Consider the following 16,384-nt stretch of genomic DNA (forward strand, 5'->3'; position numbering starts at 1 on the left):
TCCTTCAAGGATCATCCACAGCGGCAGAATGTGCATGATTGGCTCTATGGCAGCACCCGACATGTAAGGTTGCCTGTGGGGGAGTGTCTCTCTTTATAGACCTCGTTTCTGCCTGCTGGGATGTGGTGGTTTGACCGCCATGGTCATATTGGCGGTGTGCAACCTCGTAATGTGTCCGGTGGAAACACTGTCTCCGCCGGCCTGTGTGTGCTGCCTTGTGACTGTGGCAGTCTGTGCTGCCTGTGGTGCTGGCAGAAGTGCCTCAGTCTTTGCTCCATAGGCCCCAATGACTTGTAATATGGCGTTCCAACCACCAACAATATAGCGGCCTGAAGAGGAGTAATAGGGTGTCTACCTGCAAAGGTGGGTTTGACAAGTGCTCTGACTAACTAACAAGCTTCACACAGTTAAAAGATAAGCTCCAGCAAAGTTGTACATTCTTAAAGTTCCAACCAGGCTAGACCCAATCAAAATCCAGTGTACTCTCCATACTTGGGCCAGATATACAAGTCCCTAGTGCCTACTTGCACCACATTTGCATCATTTTATTTACACTAATGTGACTCCAGAAGGCAATTTTCACCAAACCATATTTACAAAGTGGCGCAATGCATGCATCGCACCACTTTGCAAGCCCTTGTGCCACATTATGCCTTTATCAGCCATAATGTTTGCAAGGGGGTCTTCCGGCATTAGGAGATCTGCAAAAATGGCACAGTGAAATCTACAAGATTTCACTGCACCATTTTTGGCAAAATTCTTAAAACCTGCTCCGAGCAAGATTTAAAATGATGCAACCATATTAACCTATGGGCCTCCTGGCACTTTGCTCCACTAGCATCAACATGTTTGATGCTAGTGGAGCAAAGTGCCACAATAGCATCAACAATGATGACGCTATTTGCCTAACGACCGCCATGGTGTGCCCTATTAGAAATACAGAGTACTGTACTGTACTGTACTGTACTGTTAGGTGGGGCAAGAGTGACGCAAGCAAATTGGCACATCACTACTGATGTGCCAGTTTCTTGTACATTTGGCCCTTAGAGTTGGCGTCCTTCTCACAGATAATACAATGCCAACTTCTCCCCTCATTGCGCCCTTCACGATATCTCACAAAGAAGTATTCACCTCCTCAGTTTCTCATCCAATGCAGGTGCTGAGCGCACAGGTGCTGAACTCACTAACTAACTTATGGCTCCTCTATGACCTTCAGACATTAAGGTAACAAAGGGTAACATTTCTAAACTAGCACAAGGTGACTCTTGTGCCTGAAACAGAAAAAGCGTTAAACACAATAAGCAGAAATGCAACGTTTGTTTCAATCATGGCGTAAAGCACCTAGGCTTACTTATGACGAAGTTAATTTGCACATATGCTTACTAAAACTAAATCCGTTTATCAACATACATGATTAATTTAGTCTGTTAAACCTAAATATAAAACATTGTGAAGAAACAATATATGAAATAATATACAAAATAATGAATAAGTCAGGTGTAAATCATGTGCAAATCCTATGACCACTGACTATGTGGGTTAAAGATTAACATATTGTTAAGGGCTAATAACTGAAGGTAATACTGCATCATCAATTCCACCCTCTGTCTCTGGGAGACATCGCGCAAAACATCCACCAGTTTTCTTTGTGACACTTTCAAAACTGTTCACTGTTACCTGTTGTTTACATCGACTTCCCTCCAACTCCTTCAACTCTTAATAGAGATAACATTGTATATCCTCTATCTCTGTTTCTTTTTTTTCACCCCCTTGCCATCAGGTGGTTTCTTTCTCTCTTTCTTATCTGAACTTTTCTCTCTCTTCATCAACTTAAATCATTTTATTATAAAACACAAACAAACACCAATAATCACTATGGGTATTAATACAGCGCCTAAAATACTACTACCAAACTCAATCAGCTAACTACCTATGGCAGGAAAATCTTTCTAAATTGCTTCCCAACCACCTATCTCTTCCAACATCTTTATGTCTATTTTATTGATTTCCTTTCACTCATCTGACAAATATGTGCAGCCTTGCTGGACGCACAAAATCTTACAAACTCCACCCTCTTTTTGGAGCAAAATTTCCAAAGTAAGGCAGTTCTGGAGAACCATGGCTCTCATTGCTACTAATTCTGAGTTTATTGCTTGTAATGCTCCTGCAGTGTCAGCTGCCAGCCTATCAACTAAAGTAGACAACTTTCTATTTTTACCTCATTCAAAACCACAGCACAGACACAATCATAGCACCAATGAAATCACACACCTGTGATGCTCTATGCACAGATCTCCCATGTGCTGTTTTACTCTTGACTACTAATTTCTCCACATGACATATCTTTGGAAACATTAATCACATATAACAACTTCTTACCCAATTTGAAGGCAACCGGAAAAAGCATTTGTCCTACACGTGTAATGCAAGTCCAGGAAATGTGGGTTCACTTCCAAACCCAAACAAATCGTTTTGAAACCTTTACTCCTTCTACACACCAACTACATCCCATCTCTGGCAGATTCCTAACTCTTCTCTTCTATCTTATAAAACATAACTTCCCTTCTTTTTCCATATGAAACTCAGCATATGGTGTACATTTGCATCCTTTGACTCATGTTCTTCTTTCTCCCAATTTTTAGCTTTGCTATGCTGTGAATTATTGGTAACCCTGTTGCCTCCAACACTTCCATAAAATCCTTTTCATACCTATTCATCTTATAAATAAGGTTTCCCTTGTTATAGGACCGTGATGTCCCCTCTCATAAAGAATCCTCACGAATATTTCTCTGCCACTGCAGCATTTGAATTATTGCTCTAAACATATGTAGCCAATGGATAGGTTTATCTATATGTAGAAAACGACAATCTAAACTACCTTGTCTATAAAACAAATGAGTGATAATATTTACGAGTTGAAGTGGGATATGGTGATAATTCACACAACTAGCAACTGATGTTGGCAGATAAGTGCAAATGTAACATCCTTTAGCTTCTATTATGCATGAATAATCATGTAACAGCTGAAAGAAAACTTTATTGAAAAAATTGCCTTTGGACCCTTTGCTGTCAGTTGTTCTTGGATAAATTATTGTTGCTCTTCTTTATTGTTTAAATCAGTCTTTAAGCTGGACTGCTCTGCTACAGAAGTAGGTTTAGGAGGGGGCAACTAATTCTGCAAGAAAAATCAAGCTTATAACAAGCATATCAATAATATGATAAAAATGACTGATACTGTGACCACTATTCCTCTACGTCAGTTCTGTGAAAGGATCAACTTGGTTTATAGTCAATCTGAAAGGTTTCTAGTGAATCAGAAATAAAAAATGCTAGCTCACAAATAACACATACAGGCAGCCTACAGGTGTCTTCATATCTTGTGTAACATTCTGCAAAACTATTGACCTGTCTTTGATGATAATCAAGCTTGGGCGCTTCAAAGTCATTTCCCAGCCCTCCTGCAGTCTTCTTCTAAGATGATATCTCTACTCTTCTACTGGAGCTTTGGCCCTAAAGGTGATCACAAAGTTCAATCATTCAGATCTGTCAGTTGACCTCAGTGTAACTAAAATCAGGATTAAGTCAAAGTCAAACGTGGCAGTATTTATCATAGAGGTTTTTCAAAAACACTCTTTTGTTCATGTATCTTCAAGTCGACTTAAATCTCTCAAAGTATATCCACTCAGGAGCTGAATACCTTCTATATCCATTCAGGAGCTGAATACCTTTGATCTTCTCTTTGATCTCCTGACTACTTGCTCTTTACAGTCACTGTCACTTTGCTCACTGGTCTCTGTCTTCGTGCTTGTGACATCTAGAATGCATTCTTCAGAGACAGAAACTGTCCATCTCTCTCCTCTCTCTTTGGCCACCTTTTATTTCTTGCCCCTCCTCTGGTCATAGCATTTGCACTTACTCCAGACTCATAACCTGAGCTTACTCCTACTTCAGTTTGAGTCACTATAGCTGCTCTTGTTTCATTCACCACAGGTCCTTCACTTGTCTCAGTCTGACTTTGAGACACTTGACCACACTGTTTGTCTTCTCCCTTTGAACTCTCGGGTTGCATCAGAGTCGGCATGTTGACATCAGTAGTGGCTGGCACCACATTTTCTGCAGCTTGCCTCAGAGCCATGAATACATTTTGGAAAGCCTCTACATTTAACAGCAGTTTTGTGTCCAGAATCACCTGGAAGGGGCCATGCCACCTTGGATTTAGGCATGACGTCCTCATGTTCACCTACTCCTACTTGCCAGGACTGAGGTCATGACACTGCTCCTGCCTTGAAAGTGGCATAGCCAATTCAACCCAATAAGAGACAGAATACACCACATCGGCGAGGCCTTTGCAGTAGTCAAGAACCAAGTAATCTGTATTATTTACAATTGCATGTGTAGCACAGCAGAGACTCTCATGGCTTTGATCATGAGAATCATGTGTGGACAAGTGTGTCCTCTGCTCCAGAATACTTTTTAGTCTCATCAACACCATGGGAAGGGCATGAGGACTCAGATATGTGAATGTGATATTGCAGCAGAGAGAATGCAGCATAAAGTATAGTGGACAAAGGGTGATTGCTCTGAGTTGAAAGCGGAAAGAGGTTGAGGAGAAGAGGGTTATTTACAAAGAGACTACACAAAATGAAGAGTTTAACAATGTTCCAAAACATGAATTATATATTGCATTCCAAATGTTTACTCGAGGGTTGTTACTCACGATTCGATTAATAATAAGTGATTAATCTTACAATGATTAGTGTTGGAGCCCCAGAATTTGTAAGCTTTTTCATTAAATGTTTTGCATTTTGTGTGAATATTCAGTTTAATTTTGGATGTTACAATTTTTGATCTGCAGACTGCAGCTTTGTATAACCTGTTGACATTTCTATTCTTCGGTCTGTTATTTGTAAGTAATTTATTAAAATATCATTCTTCTTTTTTTTCTTTCACAGACGTACCACTTTCGTTCTCCATCCTTCACCTTATCCCTATATCCCTTTCATCCTTTCTATTCCATCGATAATTACACCCTTCCTGTTGTTTGTACCTAGTATAACTTAAATGACGTTTTTAACTATAGCAGCCCACACATTCTTTCTTTCTTTTCTTGAGCCTTTCCTTTAATACATATTAAATCACTGAATCCCTAACACTTACCTGGTTCCCCAAGATTACCTTGTCACCATATCTTAATTAATATCAACTTTGCAGTGGTTCCTCTAAATTAACACTTTTCAATACTAGCATCTAGTGGCCCCACCAACAGGCAGTCAGAATGCAGAATCTACAGATCGACCAATGAACTACAAATATCTCTGAAAATGTAGGAACTCCTACTGTATTGTCTCAGTATTAACAGCTCCCTCATATGGAGAGTGCCTAATACCTTTGTCTTCTTTTGCACCGTGCCCAAATCCTGATTTCACCTACTATGAAAACGAAGAGTCCCTGCTTTTGTTTCAATTATTTTGAGACATAGGGGTGATTCTGATTCTGGCGGGCGGCGGAGGCCGCCCGCCAGAATTCCGCCCCCATTATACCGCTCCGCGGTCAGAAGACCGCGGAGGGTATTATGAGTTTTTCCCTGGGCTGGCGGGCGGTCTCCAAAAGACCGCCCGCCAGCCCAGGGAAAAACTCCCTTCCCACGAGGATGCCGGCTCGTAATCGAGCCGGCGGAGTGGGAAGGTGCGACGGGTGCAGTGGCACCCGTCGCGTATTTCAGTGTCTGCAAGGCAGACACTGAAATACTTTGCGGGGCCCTCTTACGGGGGCCCCTGCCGTGCCCATGCCATTAGCATGGGCACGGCAGGGGCCCCCAGGGGCCCCGCGACCCCCCCCTACCGCCATCCTGTTCATGGCGGCTTTTCCGCCATGAACAGGATGGCGGTAGGGGGGGTCAGAATCCTCATGGCGGCGGAGCGCGCTCCGCCGCCATGAAGGATTCCCCCGAGCAGCGGTAAGTCGGCGGGAGCCCGCCGACTTGCCGCTTCTGACCGCGGCTGAACCGCCGCAGTCAGAATGCTCGTGGGAGCACCGCCAGCCTGTTGGCGGTGCTCCCGTGGTCGGTGGCCCTGGCGGCCACCGGCCGCCAGGGTCAGAATGACCCCCATAATGTTTTTCACGTTTTGTTCTAAAAACGAAAACTGCAAAAACATATTTCGATAAAAATACCCTCCATAACCCAGGACCTAATTTAGTTTGGCGTGAGGGATATCCTGTTCCACTTGTAATACAGCAGACGTGCTATCCATCACGTTTATTAAAGGCCCTTGCGCCCATATTTATACATTTTTTTGCGCCGCATATGCCTAGTTGTGACCAAAACTTCTAAAACACAATTATATTTTGTAAGTTTGGACCGCTTTTGTGTCGAAAAATGACGCAAATGCAGCTCTAAAAAGTATAAATATGGGCCTTGGTGTGCTAACATCTCATTCTTGAGTAATTATCTGTACGAAACATTTGATCCAAAACGAATCGTTCTATGAAGCCCCATCCAGCAAATAATTTAAGAATGAAGTTATAATACTGAATTAGCTCGATCCTAGGTTAGGTTGATTTAGGAACTGAATACCTGTCAAATTTGTACTTTGTCTGTCTGTATTTTGGAGTATTTGTTCTTGTAAAAAATGTTTCTTCAGTTCTGTTTTCAAGTGGAACGCTGTCTATCGGCATGCCTTCAGCTGGTCACACCTTCTCCCTGATCCTAACTCTCTGTGTTATGTTTTTATTGTTTTTCGTCTTGTTTCTTTGCGTTTTTACAAGGCCTGCATTTCGCAATGGGTCTATTCTATGTAGTTTTGGGGCTTTGGGCTTTTTTAATACCATTATGTGCGTGAGATACCTGATTGCGGGTTGTTTTTCAGCGATGAATTAACAAGTCACAGAATAGCCTTAATTCTTAATATAAAGCATTTCACTCATACAGGATTTTGAGTAATAATCTAACAATAAGCAAGGATGGACACGTGATGTTACCTTTACCCAATAGTTGCCAAAATCTTACGCAGACTTACGACTTAAAACTTCCACCAGTGGTACTGTTTCGTGGAAAGGTCATATTTTAACTAGACCCAGAGAAAATTTAATTTCTGAAAGTGTACTCTTATGTACCTTTGTCTTAAAACTTACATAAAAACATTTGCCTGAGAAGAGTCATTAGTAGTATTGTTAGTTAAGAAAAGGTCCCTACCTACAAATGCTGTCATGACCCACATCCTTTTCCTAACGACCTCTGTTGATGCCAATCTCCAGGATATAGAAGCCCAGAAACAAATCTGGTTATAGTTGATGTGCACTGATCTTAAGTTTGTGCTTGATAGTACTGCATTATGTGGCAGAATATCCATTTTAAAGTCATATATTATCCCAGAGATTGTTGAGTGGAAAGGAACCGAATACTACCTTGCAGTTTCATGCAAATCATCTATGATGCTAACTGCAAGATACTTAAAAGTGACCCTCTACTTTAATGTAGATGTATGACTATTTCACCTTAAATCCTCTGACTTTTTCAATTTTTTTAAAACAGATAATTGTTGAAATTAACTTAGCATAACAGGTTCAACCTGCACATGGCAACAGTTTTTGGTCAAGTACAGAATGTCATAGGGGTACATTCTTACTTGAAAATACTTTCTATTCTGCACCCATTTTTGGCGCAATTGTCCGTTTTCATTGTTTTCACGAATTATGCTGCTAATGACAAACAATCTTTACACACTGGAGGCGGCCTGCAAAATTGTGTTAGTACCTATAGTTGGAAACCCCATCTTAATAACAAGAAGACAAATGATCTTGTACATTGCCTGTTATATTTTTACGACCAAGCCAGTTGTCACACTTACAAACACTTTATTGGCCACAGCCTGGTTCAATTGTTTTAGCTGCTGAAGCATAATTCAGTAAATAACAGCTGCTTATATTTAACTGGCTAGCTCTAAAATCACAGGACTGCATGAAGCTAAGAACACTTTACAGCTGCCGTTTTAAACAGGTTATTGTCCCCATTCTAGACAACTTACCCTCTTTTGCTCACATATTTCCATGATACCCAGCTTCCTCCTTAATAACTTAGAAGGTTAAGACTTAGGCCACGATTTACTGAGGGACTGCCCTTGTGTCATGCAAGGCCACGCAAGCCCTTAAGTCAGATTTGCTAAGGCACGCAAAGTCACCATGTGTGGCTCAGCGCGGTTAAGTAAATCTAGAGTAAAGCAAAGCAGCTCAATTTGCATTCTGCAGCACACATAGAAAGAGGAAATTCCACTGGAGGATTCTTTTTGTGCACAAAGGTGTCCCTTCTGGCATAAAAACTATCCTGTCTGTAACTCAGGCACCCTTGCAATGAGGTTCAAGGGTGCCTGCATTGATACTAGTCAGTAAGACAAAGTGAGAGCAGGGATGCACCATATCTTAGTAACTATGGTGCATTTCTGCTCTCTCCATTTGATGCAGCGTGGCAAGTTGTCTTGCTGCGGTGCACCAAAGGTTAATAAATCTGGCCCCTATGTTCCAGAACATAGAGTATGCCCATTTGTAGCATTTTATTCAATGTTTTGCATACCCTGGAAATTATGGCGATAGTAAGTCTCTAACAATCGTTCGGGAGCTCTTCTAGCTGTACACTAATAATGAAGTATTCATATGCCAAAATAATGTGGCCAGAATATCAACAACCAGACCACTGTGAAGGGAAGTATCTATCTGTAGGTATCTATACCTCACTATACTTATTTAAACATACATGAGACTTGACATCTTATATCTTCAAGGTGCACAGATGAGTTAAGAATAGTAAATCTAAACTTATAAATGTATCCTGATTTTCACAAAATTGTGTCTGCTAATGTTTTGTCATGTCAATATTGTTGCACTCGCTATTCTGAAATACATCCTTGCTGTACTGGGTTCTAAAGGTAATGTCACCCATTAACATATTAATATCAAATTACACCTGGTTTGTCCAGGCTTGATTTTCTATTATTTTGTGATATATTTTAATACTGATGTACCTAAATTACACTAGTACCTACTGTAATAGTACATCTCTCTCTTATTTCACCCTTGGCATCTCTTCTGTCATATCGGCACAATGCAAGTCAGCTGGCTGAGGTTTCAATTTATGATTTATTGTTGAGATTCAAAAGGGAATAAAGTTATTGTTTTAATCCCTGCCTGCATTGAATATTGGAAATGGCAAAAAGATTGGAATACGCTATGCCTGGTGTCAGGGCCGGCTTTAGGACTGGTGGCAACAGTTTTTTGCAGCGCCCACCCATCCCATGACCTCCTCCTCAGTTTCACGCACTATCACCCAGCAGATGTGTCCCTTATCTCTCCATTGCTCGCCTTTCACATACATTCATGTGTTTTAAAGCACTTGTAAAGGATGGTTTCACTAATCTACTCAGCTATCCACATAAAATATAGGGGCATATTTAAGAGCCCCTAGCGCAATTCTAACACCACATTAACGTAATTATTTTTGCTCATGTGGCGTTAGAAGGACAAAAATGCCATGCCATATTTACAACGTGGGGCAATGTGCCAGGCATAATGTATGCAAAGGTGGCATTCCCCCGTTATGGGGGAGTTCAAAAAAATGAAGCAAAGAAATTGGACAGATTTTTTTGCGTCATTTTTTTCCGGCACTTTTAATGCCTGCTCATAGCACGTTTTAAAAGGAGACTTCTGTTGGTTACAATAGGCCTCTAGGTGCTTTGCAGGATTAGCATCAACATTTTTCATGCTAATCCTGCAAAGCGTCGGACTTCCGTAAAAAATTCTGACACTAGTCCCCTAAATACCGCCAAGTTGTGCAGTATTTTAAATACATCGCACAAATGGTGGTGTTAGGGGAGAGCTAAGGGGCACATGAAAAGTGGTGCATCACTGTGTGTAGCACCACTTTTTTTCAATAATGGCCCATAGGGGCATATTTTAGAGCCTCTAGTGCAATTCTAACGCCACATTAGTGTAATTCTTTTTAAGCTAATGTGGCTTTAGAAGGCCAAAAACGCTGTGTTATATTTACAACGTGGTGCTGTTGGACCTGGTCCTTTTACAGGGTCATTCCCCAGACTTTTTGCTTTTTGCCTCCTTATTCTTCTGACCTTTGTTGGCTGACGTTTTGACTCTGAGCACTTTTTCACTGCTAACCAGTGCTAAAGTGCATGTGCTCTCTCTTACAAATTTGGTATGATTGGATTATACCTAATTGGCATATTTAATTTACCTACAAGTCCCTTATAAAGTGGTATCCCTATACCCAGGGCCTGTAAATTAAATGCTACTAGTGGGCCTGCAGCGCTGCTTGCGCCACCCACTGAAGTGGCCTGTCAAACCTATATAAGGCCTGCTAGCGCAGAGGCTGTGTGGGCAGTTTTCTGCCACAGGGACCTGGCATCTAAATTTACTTGCCAGGCCCAGAACTCCCCTTTTACTACATGTAAGTCACCGCTAAGGTGCGCCCTAGCCAGCCCTTTGGGCAGGGTGCCATGTATGTAAAAGGCAGGACATGTGCCATGTTGCGTGGCCTGTCCAGGTAGTGACAAACAGCCTAACTTGGTGTCTCACTGCTGTGAGTGCTGCCCTCTCATAGGATTGCATTGGAAATGCCCTGCCTTATGTGTAAGGGGTATTGTCTGATTTATGAGAGGTAGCGTAGGCATGTTTGGTATGGTTGTGACAGTGGTAAGAAATACTGCTTACTGGTGTAGGTGTATTTTTTATTACTATCACAGAAATGCCACTTCTAGAAAGTGCGCATTTATCTGTGCTTATGACTTTGGAGTTTTGCAGCTTGTCTCCAATCAACGCCTGGGCAGACTGACAGTTGGGGCTTTGTGCATACTTCTCAGACAGCCTGAGCACAGGGAGGGTGGCGGTGACACAGAAGTGCAGCTACATATTGTAAAGCACACCTGCATTTGTAAAGACTGTGCCCTGGCCTCACACAATAGGGTCGTTAACCCCCACTGATGTTTGGAGCCTGTGCTGAAAGGAGAGAGGGAGCACTCCCAGAACCAGTTGTAACTGGCTGGAACCTCCTCTCCCTACCATTGTGAAACACTGTAAGAACTGACTATAAGTACAGGGGAATTCTCTCCACAATTTGAACATTCTTGGAACTGGAAACTGGACTCAGGACACTGATGAATGGACTCACCAGGAACCCACCTTGGACTGCTGCTGCTGTGCTGACCTGTGACCTGCCTGGTCACTAGAATGAGCTGCCACCATCTGCACTCCTTTTGCTGGCCTGTAGCTAGGCCCATTAGCCCTGTGCTTTTCCTTGTTTTCTTGCTGTTCCCAGGGGCAGGGTGCTGGGGCCTCTGACCCCTGCAACCATCCCTGCTGATTGGACTAGAAGCACTTTGTGGGGTGTCCTAGCGCTTTCTCCAAGTGCCCCTCTGCTGATGCGAAATCGTCGCCGCAGCACAGGCTTATGGAAGTGCCCCCGCACTCGAGAAGCGCTTCCCTGCTATTTTCAATCACCACTGCGGCCGGGGCCGAAGCACAGAGTCTCCGCGCTTTAAGAAGCGCTCCTGTGCTGAGAAAACTCACCACCGCGACCCGGGAGACTGCCGTCCGGCCGGAGGCCGAAACTGCCCTTCCCGGAACCCCCGGGGCATCCCTTATTCGAGTTGAGGAGCGAGCACGCTCCTATCATGCCCCTGGGGCAAGGCGCTCTCGCAGAGGCTCCCCCGGGGCACTAGCAGGCACTGTCCTCGGTGCCTGCTCAACCTAACGTGTTGTAGAAGCAGAGAGAGCGGCTCGTGCACCGTGCGGGTGCCGCCACTCCCCCAGAGCAGGAGGAGAGCCTCATCGGAGGCCCCTGCTCCACCTTACCTTCATTTGGACAGCCGCCCGAGGACGCGGGTGGCTGTCTCACCGACGCAGGTCACAGGGAGCGGAAAGGGAGTTCCTTTTCTCCCGGCCACTGCCTTAGGGGCGCTATCGCCCCCATAACTTAACCTGGGTATTTTGGGTGACCCCCCACCTCTTAGTAGAGGGCCATTGAAGGCCCTGAGTGGGCCCCAAAAAGAACACAGGCCCCCGGAGTGGCCCGTCTATTGCAAGGAGAGGGCGCCGACCGCCCCTCTCCCCCCTGGAGCACCGCGTGACCCCTGCTTTGTGAACCGTAGCACCGGGGGGCCCCTATGCTCCTCTTTTAGGCAGAGGAAGTGCCTCTTCATCCAACAAGGTATTTTTTCTAAGGGACCAGTAATAGTGATAATCCAGAGTTATTTGGTTCATATATTACCTACCTGTGTTTGATGTTCTTTTTACATATATGTGCTAATGTTCCTGTTATGGGCATGTCTAGCTGATATGTATTTATATGACTTGTGATATATTCTCTGGTCGTTCTTCTATTTAGGAATTGTTCATGACAAGTGCATATACCTTTTACTATGATTCCTGACTACTGCTTATGTTGCAGAATCTTGAGTACTTACGTGTTCTAATGTGACAACTGCATATTCCTGCAGAGTATTAGTAACTTGTGTAACATTCTGACAACTGCTAAGGTAGCAGGGTATTATTCACGTAATATTGGTCTATCATGTTTTGTGCAATACAGATTATTTTTACATAGCTCAGTGTTGTGTTTACTTTGTGGTGTATATTTTGTGTCATGTGTGTTGTGTGTTGTGCAAACACTTTACACATTGCCTCCAGGTTAAGCCTGACTGCTCGTGCCAAGCTACCAAGGGGGTGAGCAGGGGTTATCTTGGACATGTAACTCCCAAGCCCTGACTAGAGTGGGTAGGTTCTGCCTGGCTGAGGTGCATATCCTAGCCAACCAGAAACCCCATTTCTAACAGGTGCAATGCATGCATTGAGCAAATTTGTAACCCTTTGCGCTACATTATGCTTGTGCCAGGCATAATGTATGCAATGGGGCCATCACCCTGTGAGGGAAACCAAGAAAAAATGGAGCAAAGAAATCCAACAGATTTCTTTGCGTCATTTATTTCCGGCACTTTTAACACCTGCTCAGAGCAGGCATTAAAAGGAAGCTTCCATTGGTTTCAATGGCCTCTGGGTACTTTGTAGGATTAGCTTCAACATTTGTGATGCTGATCTTGCAAAGAAGCGGACTAGCATAAAAAATTCTAATGCTAGTCCCCTAACTACCGCAATGGTGCGCCATATTTTAAATATGATGCACACATGGTGGCATTAGGGGGTGTGCTAGGGGGCACAAAAAAAGTGGCACAGACCTGTGTGCAGCGCCACATTTTTTCAAATATGCCCCATAGGGCAGTGCTTAATTTGTAAATAAAAATGTGCTGGTGCCCAAAGCCCTCCACTTAAACATGCAGCTGCTGCAATTAAATCTGTGAACACAGAATACAGAGGCAGCGTAATCCTTAAACCATCTCGGGCCTCTTCAATCCATTTACAGGCACTCCGTGCCCCTTCAGCTCATTCTTGCAGATTTCTGCTTTTTCCCATTGTGACGTTTTTTTGTTTTTCTCTTCCTCCATCTTTCCCATATGTCTCTTTTTCTCGCAGTAAATGCTTGAGGAAGAAAAATAAGCACCAGCCCTAAAAAATAAGTGCTGGTGCACCGCACCGGAAACAAAAAGCACGAATTAAGCACTGCCATAGGGGCACATTTAAGAGCCTCTAGTGCAATTCTAACTCCACATTAGTGGATTTTTTTTACTCTACTGTGGCGTTAGAAGGCCAAAAACGCTGCACAATACATACTGTAACCCTTTGCGCTACATTAGGCCTGTGCCAGGCATAATGTATGCAAAGGTGGCATCCCCCTCATTATGGGGTCCAAAAAAATGTTGCGAAAAATTCTGACAGATTTCTTTGCGTCATTTTTTTCTGGCACTTTTAACGCCTGCTCAGAGCAGGCATTAAAAGTAGGCTTCCATTGGTTACAGTGGGCCTCTGGGTGCTTTGCAGGATTAGCGTCAACATTTTTTATGCTAATCCTGCAAAGTGCCGGACTTGCATAAAACATTCTGACACTAGTTCCCTAACTACCGCCATGGTGCGCTGTGTTTTAAATATGACACACACATGGTGGTGTTAGGGGGGTGCCAAGAGGCACAAGAAAAGTAGCACAGCACTGTGTGCGCCACCACTTTTTTCAAATATGCTCCATAGGGCAGTGCTTAATTTGAAAATAAAAAGGGGCTGATGCCCAAAGCTCTCCTCTTAAACATGCGGCTGCTGCAATTAAATGCGTGAACACGGAATACAGAGGCACCTTAATCCTGAAGCCATCTGAGGCCTCTTCAAGACATTTTCAGGCACTCCCTGCCTCTTCTGCTCACTCTTGCGGATTTCTGCTTTTTCCCATTGTGAGGCTTTTTAGTTTTTCTCTTCCTCCATCTTTTCCATATGTGTCTTTTTCTCGCAGTAAATGCTTGAGGCAGTAAACTAAGCGCCGGCCCTCAAAAATAAGTGCCGTGCTCTGCACCAGAAACATCAAGCACAAATTAAGAACTGCCATAGGGGCATATTTAAGAGCCCCTAATGCCATTCTAACTCCAGATTAGTATCCTTTTTTTACACTAATGTGGCGTTAGAAGGCCTAAAACGCTGTGTGATTTTACAAAGAGGCGCAATGCATGCATTGCGCCACTTTGTAACCCTTTGCGCTACATTATGCCTGCGCCAGGCATAATGTATGCAAAGAGGGCATCCCCCCGTTAGGGAGGCCAAATAAATGACTCATAGAAATCTGTCAGATTTCTTTGCGTCATTTTTTCCCAACACTTTTAACACCTGCTCACAGCAGGCTTTAAAATGAGACTTCTGTTGGTTACAATGGGCCTCTGGGTGCTTTGCAAGATTAGCGTCAAAAGTTTTGACGCTAATCCTGCAAAGCATCTGACTAGCGTAAAAAATTCTGATGCTAGACCCCTAACTACCGCCATGGTGCACAGTATTTTAACTATGATGCACACATGGTGGCGTTAAGGGGTGTAAGAAAAGCGGCGTGTAGTGGTGATGCACCGTGTGCAGTGCCACTTTTCTTAAATATGCCCCATAGTTCTGTTTTTTTGCAGCACGCATATTAACCCTCTATGCTACTTTATGTTGAGTCACAGCTGCCACTGGACAGACCTCCCATCTCTCTCTAGCAGGAACATTAATCAAAAGAGGTATCTTGACATTTTAATTGTTTCTTGAAGGCTAAACGCACACAGAACTTTTCAGCAGGTGCTTTTAAATCGTAAGTTTCAGAAGTTATTGCTAAACACAGCGCCCCCCTGCGGTCAGCGAGGGTGCGGTCGCCCAAAAGCCGGCACTGCCTAGTGTTGTAATTGACATTACAAACTAGGATGACGCCGTGCCATTTTTCTAGGAGAAGGAAGGGGTTAAGTAAACAGAAAATAGGTGATTCCGGCTGTGCCCCGTGGTAAAAGTTCGGGCTGTGGCACCGTAGGTAAGTGTTACTACTATATGTGTTGGAATGACATAACGTAATAAAGTAAAATATGTTATAGGTGTAGGAGCATCAGATATTTTTCTGTTTTGGAACACATACAAAGATCAAAATGGTATAGCTTCTCTTGGATACGAGAGGCTATAGGCCCGAATATTGCAAAAAGTAAGCCAACATGGACATGCTTAGTGAGCAAAATAAATCCGTGGAGCTCAGACTGTTTAGGAAGGAAAGAACATTCTGGAGAACATTTATCTTGCAGCAGGATTGAATGTGAATGTGGTGTCAGACTCAGGCTTGAAACTTACTCTAATTATGTTTTTATTTCAAATATCTGCTTTAGAAATGGCATCATTTAGTAAAACGTCCATAAGATAACCGTTGAACAGACAACCATGTATGGTTAGTGGTGAAAACATTGTCACTGCTCAACATACACACACATAATCAAGCTCTAACATTTGTCCAAACTTTGACTTATTATTGTGGTTCATGTCAGCAATTATCAGCGTTTCAAAGTAGAATCACTGAGGTTTGCTTTTCTGAGGGAAAGTATCTCAAGTGCTACAGAGTGGTATTTTGCGAATTAGATCAAAGTGCTTTAAGGCTTTATTTTTATACTATGTATGACATCGCCAGGCCTACTATGCATGAACAGTGACCTGGCCCACATTTCTCTAATTAGTTAGTAATGTTTTGGGCCATGATAAAAAATAAGCCTAGGAGAAGGCCATCTCTGGTGTCCGGGTCCGAAGTGTCTTAAAATAACATTGACTACTAACAGACTACAATGGAGTAGAAAGGAATCCAACTTTCAATACAACTTAGAAATCTTGGACCAAAAAAGAATGAATTGTTCTGCATTTGAAGGTCATGTAAAAAAGGTCTATTTTCCTATCTTGAGAGTGGCAACATGTGTAAGAAGCCTTATTCTAAGTAAGTTAAAAACCTATGAGCGAT

The sequence above is a fragment of the Pleurodeles waltl genome, chromosome 10 (assembly GCF_031143425.1).
Source record: "Pleurodeles waltl isolate 20211129_DDA chromosome 10, aPleWal1.hap1.20221129, whole genome shotgun sequence".
Classification (NCBI taxonomy): domain Eukaryota; kingdom Metazoa; phylum Chordata; class Amphibia; order Caudata; family Salamandridae; genus Pleurodeles; species Pleurodeles waltl.